Below are 8,254 nucleotides of genomic sequence, written 5' to 3' on the forward strand. Positions count from 1 at the left end.
GTACGAAGTCCTAGGTCAGTAACTGAGGAATGCTTTCCAGGGCGGTGCGTGTGTGTACTGTGTGTGTAGCATGTGTGTATATTGTATGGGTGGTGTGAGTGTGTGTGTGTGGTGTGTGGCGTGTTTGTGTACGCATGGTGTGTATGTGTGGGTATAGTGTTGAGTACATGGGGCGTGTGGGTCTGGTGTGATGTGTGTGTGTGGGGGTCTGTGTGGCGTGTAGGGATGGGGGTGTGATGTGTGGGTGTGTGTGTGGTGTGGAGAAGAGGTGGAGGGAGAACAGTGCTGCAGTGGGGTTGGCATGTCCCCAAGCCCTGCCTCTTGTCCCTCTGCTCGCTGCCCTCCTGCCATGCCCTTTCTGTGCGGGCAGCCAGGAGCAGCTCGTGGCCTGGGGTCCAGCAATCAAGACAGGAGAGAATCAGAGCCCTGGACATGGCTTGAGGAAAGAAGATGGATACAAAACACAAGGACAAAGTGTTTTCCTACATTTGGAGAAACCGTGACTGCCCACTAGTAAAAAGTCCCCTGACAGCACACTTAGCATAACAAAACACCAGTCACTGGCTCCATTTTTCTCTCTTTCACCCTCTGTCAGCAAGACTGTTTGGGTTGAAAGCACACCTGAGAAATCCTTCAGCCAGTGGTTTGCCTGCCTGGAGCCCTCTCAGGACCCCGGCCGCCCGATTGGGTTCCTCATGTTCCTCAGGAGGCCAGTACTCCGCACAGCACATCCTTCCCCAGAGCCCGACGCAGTTCAGCAGTCATTTCTCATTGTCTTCATCCAGGAGGCTTTCCTGTGCCCTGACCTCAAAGACTCTATGGGAACACCCTCCATGCACATGGCTCTGGGTTTGAGATGTGTGCTGTGGAACGGACTGTTTTGTTGATGCGTGGCACGACACAAAGCTCCTTCTGCATTTTCCCGTCATGCACGGCTCCTGCCTTGAGCTCAGCATCTCTGTGCTTGTGGGGAGAGGTGCCCCGCAAGCACAGATGGAGTGGGGACTGAGGGGGATTTCTCTGGGGCTGCAGACTCATTCTGCCATATGCTGTTCTCTCGCCTTCCGCATTCTGTCAGGCACACTGGCCACTGGCTGGCAGAGAGGGACCAAGATGGAGAGGCTTTCCTCAGTTGCAAGTCTTCAATTTCTAGCCATTTCAACCACTCCTTTACGTACAAAAGCAAAGTGTCAATTTATGCTATTTATTTGGGGAAAAGAGTCTCTCTCCACTATAAGCTAATTTTCCAGGAATTCTGTGTGATCCCAGAAAAGTAAGCACTTTAAATGAGCCTGTTATATGTAATAGAAAAATGATTTGAAAACCCCAACGGATTAAGATACAGTTTTATTACCTGTCAGTTTTCTTTTCCTTGAATGTCTCAGTGAGCATAACATTCTTTACGCATCTCGGCACAACTTAAATTACAGGCTCGCTTGTTTTTTATTTTAAACATAAATAAAATTTATTATCACCAGAGCGGGTGTGAGTCCCAGCTTTTTATACTATCAGACCTGCATAGAGTGAAAGAAATGTTGTCCTTATGCTTTCTGGTAGCTTTTCAAAAATCTTTAATCCTATCGTCGGTCTGTTGTTCCTGCTTTATTTCCTCCTATGTATTTGTTCCGTTTGTGTTAATATATGTAAAATGGCCAAATTATTTTAATTCACTATCCCTGTCTTTAGCACTTTCTTCCAGTTAAACTACATTTTGATGAATTTTAAGGGATTGACTTTTAAGTTTCAAATGGCACCTTCTCCTGTCAAGTTAATATTCTTAAAATGGTAAGAAACTTTCCCAGACAAGGGAGACAACTCATCAAAGTAACCCTTACTAGACATCTGCCTTCAGCTTGGGGACCATTAAGTGAGTTCACTCCTACAATCACAGCAGTAATCATTTTGGGCAGGAGTAGTGACTGGTCCCATTGAGTGACAGTGGCCCCAAGAGAAGTTTTGTGGGGAGAGGCAGTGGTTCTTCACAATGTCTGCTCAGTGAGGCACCTGGGACATCTTTACAGGGTCTAAGAAAAGTTCCCTGGAGTTTCCCTGGTGGCTCAGTGGGTTAAGAGCCTGGCATTGTCACTGCTGTGGCTCTGGTTACTTGTGCGGAAGGGTTCGGTCCCTGGCCTGGGAATTTCTGCATGCCACAGGTGCAGTCAAAAAAATAAAATAAGGGAGTTTTCATTGTGGCTCGGCAGTAACGAGCCCGACTAGTGTCCATGGGGACACAGATTTGATCCCTGGCCTCCCTCAGTGGGTTAAAGATCCAGCATTGCCATGAGCTGTGATGTAGGTCACAGATGTGGCTCAGATCTGGCATTGCTGTGGCTGTGGTGTAGGCCAGTGGCTACAGCGCCGACTCTACCCCTAGCCTGGGAACTTCCATATGCTGTGGGTGCAGCCCTAAAAAGACAAAAAGTAAATAAAATAAAATAACTTTTAAAATAAAATTTAAAAGCTACCCGAGCTTAGCCATTGACAAAGAAATCCCTTGATGTTCATTGCTGGGCTTGGCTTTCTAGTGGGTAGATGATTTTACAGCTCATAGTGACAGGATCAAGCGGCCTATTTTTGTCCAATAGCAACGTAAATACTCGCTGTCCAGTAGACCAGACACTCCCCAAATTATGGCTGATTGCTCTCCAAGTCATTAATCAGTTTTCTCTCAAATCCAGCACTAACCTTATCGCAGCAGTTCCAGCTTCTCCAGCGCTCTTTGGATTGGATTTTACAGCTTGTTGTTTCCCTCCTTAGTAAGTTAAACTATTTGACACAGCTTTATTTTCTATCTGTACGAGAGTCACGATTTTCTGTTTTTGAAACTTTAATAATTACTTTATCCCATCACGGACTCCATATCCATCCGTTTAGTTTGGTGTCCCCAAATCTATTTATATTTTTTTGTTTGGCCTCCTTTCAAAATCCGTGTTTCTTTTCTGTGTAAATCCTGTGCATCCTGTTTATCACTGTATTACCCTCTTAAAGTTTAAAGGAATGCTTCAAAATTCTGTTTTCCTCCCAGTGGCTACTGAATCCATAATATGCCATCCACAGCCTCAGTCTTTGATGTCAGCAGAGTCCTACATGCTTTTCGGTTTGACACCATTGGGAACGACCGGTTTATTTTAACTGCTCGTCTCCGGGCTTTCCCTAGCTTTGATAGGTCTTTCTGGAAGTTAGGTGAAGGGGATTTTTTTCCTGGACATGGTCAAGAGCAAAACTATCAGAGGAAAAAAGGTGGAAGAATTTTCATGCTGTCCTAGGCACTCTGACACATTAAACTTGACCATGTCTTCACAGCACCCTGGTGAATAGGTTGTAGTGTCATCATTCACAGATGAAGTAATTATGGTTTAAGCCCACACCTCTGATGAGTGGTAGACCCAGATCAAATCCTCATTCTGTCCAAAGCCGTGGACTTTGTGATTCCTTATCAGTTAAACTAATTTTATATTCTCGTTGCAGTTCACCTGCTGTGGGTACAGTGAGATGAGGTGCCCCTGTGTGGGCTGAAAAACACACTGAATGTCCTGACCTGGTGTCAAAATCACATAAGGCACAGGGTTGTATTTTCAGGATCAATAGCCTTGGGAAGCAGCCAGTTGTGCTTTTCCTTTTCCTCGTTCTTGCCTTGATGTCTTTTGATGTGTTTGTAGCTTTCAAGGTCACATAATGGGCCAACATATTGCTGCCATTTGAAGGACCCATACAGTGGCAGATAACTAGGCAATAGTAGATGCTGGCGAATTAAGACCAGGTGGTCCCAACAAATAAATTGGCTTGTACATGGGAGAGGGACTGAGAAAATGAAGGGAAGTGACCAGATTTATTAAATATAGCAAGATGTCTGAGACAGTAACCCACAATAGCACCATCTGTAGCCCTTACTCACACGTGCCCTTAATTTGTGGATCTGACTGGATATTTTGTGATATTTTCATTTCCTTTTTGTTTCTTTTTTTATGGGAAGCAATCTTTCTTGCTGAAAGAGCCCCTGCAGACCTAAATGGTGATACATTAATTTGGTTACCTCAGCATCACCCATCATAAAAGAGATCTCTTTATTCTCCCTCTGTTCCACCACAATATAATTGTTAAATTGTGGAATTAGAAAATAGAAGTAATTGGATTAAAGAATGTAAAGAATGCACTGTTTTATTTAATATAGTTCAGTATCTGTGTTTTTGAAGAGTTCAGGTGAAATTCTAAACTCAAATGTCCTTTAAAATTCACATTTTTGCCTCTCCACTCAGTTTTATTTGCTGGGTTAAAAAAAAAAAAAAAAAGACTTCTGTGCTAAGGACAATAAAGTAGAGATAATGTGCAAATTTCCTTCTTTCAGAGGATGTGAATGGATGAAGATATGTTTCTAATTTTCAGAATAAATGTGTTTCTTTTCCAAGACTCTTAGTAGTTACAAACCTTGCAACTTTGCCTAGAGAAGATATTCAGGGTAAATATATTTCTATGGGATGCATGGAAGAGAAGAAATGATGAATCATCTCAATTCTAATGTGGAAATGATTTTTTCTCTAGCTTTCCCTGTACTATGAAGGGAGCTCTACAACTGCTGTACACTATATTTTATCTTGTGTTCAAGAGAATAGAAAAGATGCTGCTATTTATTCCTCAAAATAGTACTTTTGCATTCACATTCCCCTTCCTCACAGAATTTCAGCCCAGCCTGAAATGAAGGTCATTTCAAGAACCAAAGATATTTCAGTTCCAAAGATGGAAAATCACAACAGTTATTTCAGTTATGCAAAAGTTTTGCATGAAATCATGCATTCAAATTTTGCACTAGAGAAGAAACCTAATATTTGCCGCCAGGTATTTAGGAAAGGTTTTACTGCTGTCCTGAGAGGATTAATATCTTAAGATCTTACTCTTTTAAGATCTTTAGCTCATTAATAAAAATGTAATGATGGTAAATTACTTAGCACTAACAAAAAATAAGACTCCCAGTGGAAGATGCAGAGAATTATGTGGCCTAGATCCTGACAACCAGGTAAAAATCTAGAGTCTGTCACTGGAACACAGGCCACATGGAGCTACTGACTGTAATTTTATTTGTTTTATGAAGACTTATTCAATCAGGTTACCAGAACAATCAAATCCTGGGCGGGCTTAATGTAATGAGTAATTAAGGACATTTATTAGATATCTGCTCCCTCCAAGAGGTACAGTGGTCTCCCCTTATCCATGGGGCACACTTTCCAAGATCCCCAGTGGATCCCAGAAAACGTGGGCAGTAGCAGCTTCTATGTGCACTGTGTTTGGTCCTATACATACAGAAGGCACTATCTGCAAAGCCAAGGAGAGAGGCCGCAGGAGAACCCAAACCTGCCAACACCTTGATCTTGGACTTTCAGCCTCTAGAACTGTGAGAAAATAAATTTCTGTTATTTGAGTCACCCAGTCGTTGGCATTTTATCAAGGCAGCCCTAACAAACTAATATGGTTACCTTGAGAAGTTTAACCTCTGTTCTGTTGTTTGCAAAATGTTGACAACTCAGCAGAGATAGTAAAAGAATCAAGTGAGATAAGAATCATTAAAGTTCTTTTTAAAATAGAATAAATTTAGAGCCAGCAGGTATCTTAAAAATAGTCACAATGGCAGATGTTAGTTTATTTTGCTTCTTCCTCTTGATTCCAATGGTAGCAAGAACTAGGGGGTTAGTCTAGTTTAATACATTTGTAACACAGTGACAATCCCAAGGCTTTCTCTGAAAGGAAATATATCAGAAGGAAAAACAAACTCTGGTCTGGGCTTCATTTCTGCCCCAGTGTCTTCCATAACCGCAGGCTTGGGGTTGCACTGACTGCACAGGATTGCATCTCTGACTGCCCATCTCACCAGGTTGCGAGCTCCTTCAAGACTGGCTCTCTGTTCAAACTCGCACCCATGCAGGGTCCAGGCTGGCCTTCAATCAGTGTCTGAGTGTCACTGAAATATTTGCATTGCCTTCTCCAACCAGGTACTGTGGAAGAAGTGGAACAAACTCAGGCCTGAGTTTGAGCCCAAGACCCAAACTTTTCTGGCTTTGTGACCTTATATATTTGTAGATCCTTTTGGAGACCTGTTTTTCTCCCTTGGCCGTTTGAGATGGTAATAGCTGCCCATCAGCAGTTTTAAAGATTAGACTAAATGCTATATGCACAGTGCCCAGCACAGCCCTAGGACCCAGCTGATGTTGAATATTGCATTGTATTTATATTATTATTGTTCCTGGTACTGTATCTGGCTGCTCTCTTCGTTCCTATGTGATCTGCTACCGTGTCAGCTCTGCAAGGGCAAGGTCTCTTTCGTCTATTTTATCTGCACTATACCATGTGAAACCAGCACTTGTCATTGATTGGTTGATCTTTTTATCGAGCAAGATAGTAATGAGGACTACTGAGAGCTCCTTTCTCCTTGTAAATAAATCTATAGGTAATCTGGAGCTCAGAGCCTGTTTGGTAAGCAAGCTTTCCTTGATCAAAGACATTTATCAGATTTATAATGGCAACTGATGCTTCTGCTTTTCTTTATGGTTCTTTGATTCTTTATATATAATATGAGTGAACTAAACCAGACAGCCAGATCATGGTGAATTGCGTTTAATTGCATGCAGCCTTTCACTTATAGTCTGTTAAGACAATCCAGAAGCTACTCCGGGGTACCTATTTGCTTATTCCTCTAATTAAGCAAAGCTGGCTAGAGCCTCGAATGCCAGACTCAAACAGCGTTGGGTTTCTGCAACAGTGACCTCTCTCCAACCCTGCAGCGCATTCCGGCATTTGCGCTGTGTGTGGAAGCTGCTGCATTGTGCATGCTCCAGGCTGTGTTTCTGGACAGTCACGTCGCCCAGGAAGGCAGGCTCATTTGTCATCCCTGCCAGGTGCTTGCAGGGCTGCCTGAACAGAGAAAATATCTGGAAGCAGGCAGTGATGAAGCCACAGAAGAGAGTCAGGAAGAAGGGGCGGAAAGGAGGTATCAGGGAGGAAGTGGGGGAACACAAGCATCTGAATGCCCAGAAGGACAGGGTCCTGAGTCACATTTCTGTTTCCGCTGAGACGGCTTCGCACTGACAAAGCTGGGCCTCCTGGATCCCCATGCATCTTAGTCTGTATTTTAAAACACAGATTGTTGCAATAACAGTCCTCAGTCTGTCCACACCTCCCCACATCCTTCCCTTGGGTAACCCCTCCGCACTGACTCTGAGCTGGACCCGGGCATGGAGCAAATAGGACATAAGCAGAGACTTGAAAAGTGCTTGTGCTTTGGGCCATCGCTTTGTCTTGCTCTTTGAACCCCAGGACTGTTAGATGAAAACGCCTTCAATAAACTACCCATGGAGACAGGCCCCCTTCTGTCAACCCAGCTTCTCCATCCAAGGCCAGTGTAAACTAACCAGCCTCAGCTGGCCGTCAGAAACATCAGTGAACCCAGTTAAGAAGAGCCAAGCCCGCCCTCAACCAGAAATGCCCATCTGAGCCTAGCCCAAAGTACCAACCTGCTTGAAGTTTGGGGATGGTTTGTTACAGAGCGAAAGATGACTGATAAATGTTCTGATGCCTGACTTATCCACCCGTGTCAGGGATCATGCCAATTCAGTGTTTCATGAAGGTTTTCAAGATTCCATTTGAAAAATCCTAAAATAAGAAAGCAGTTAAAAAATAGGGCAACCTAGTATATTATCACCGTTTGATAAGGGCATTTTCCAGAATAGTCTCTCCCTGTGACTTTCAGAGATATCTGTGAGGTGGGGCCGGGGGGAGAGACTGAAAATAACAGTGCTAAAAGGAGGTGGCATCGCTTAAGCACAGCAGCATTCTGAACCCAGAGAATCTGGAAATACTGCAGCTAAGTGAATAACAAATATGATGGGACGGACATTTTCACTGTTGCAGGAAATCAACCCTGACTCTCCTGTCTCTCCAATATCACGTTTCAAGGAACTCCATTTCCAACCCCTGGATCATTTCGCAGGCTTCTAGTGTTTGAAGTTTGAGTTGAGGTGGTGAGTGTGGATGAAAGCAAGGAACACGTAGTATTTGTTATTTACACTTTAGGGGTCATTCACTCAGCTCATTCATCTGTTCAGCAAATATTTTGTGAGCCTCTGGTCTCTGCCAGGTTCTGTGCTGCTTTGAAAAGCCAGCCGTAACTTCACAGGATGGGCAGAGAAATCGCTATTCGTTAGGAAACTGCTGCTGTTGGCAGGCAACTTCCCAGCCACGCTCATTTCGTAATTATCTAAAATAAGGG

The sequence above is a fragment of the Phacochoerus africanus genome, chromosome 13, assembly GCF_016906955.1.
Source record: "Phacochoerus africanus isolate WHEZ1 chromosome 13, ROS_Pafr_v1, whole genome shotgun sequence".
Taxonomy (NCBI): Eukaryota; Metazoa; Chordata; class Mammalia; order Artiodactyla; family Suidae; genus Phacochoerus; species Phacochoerus africanus.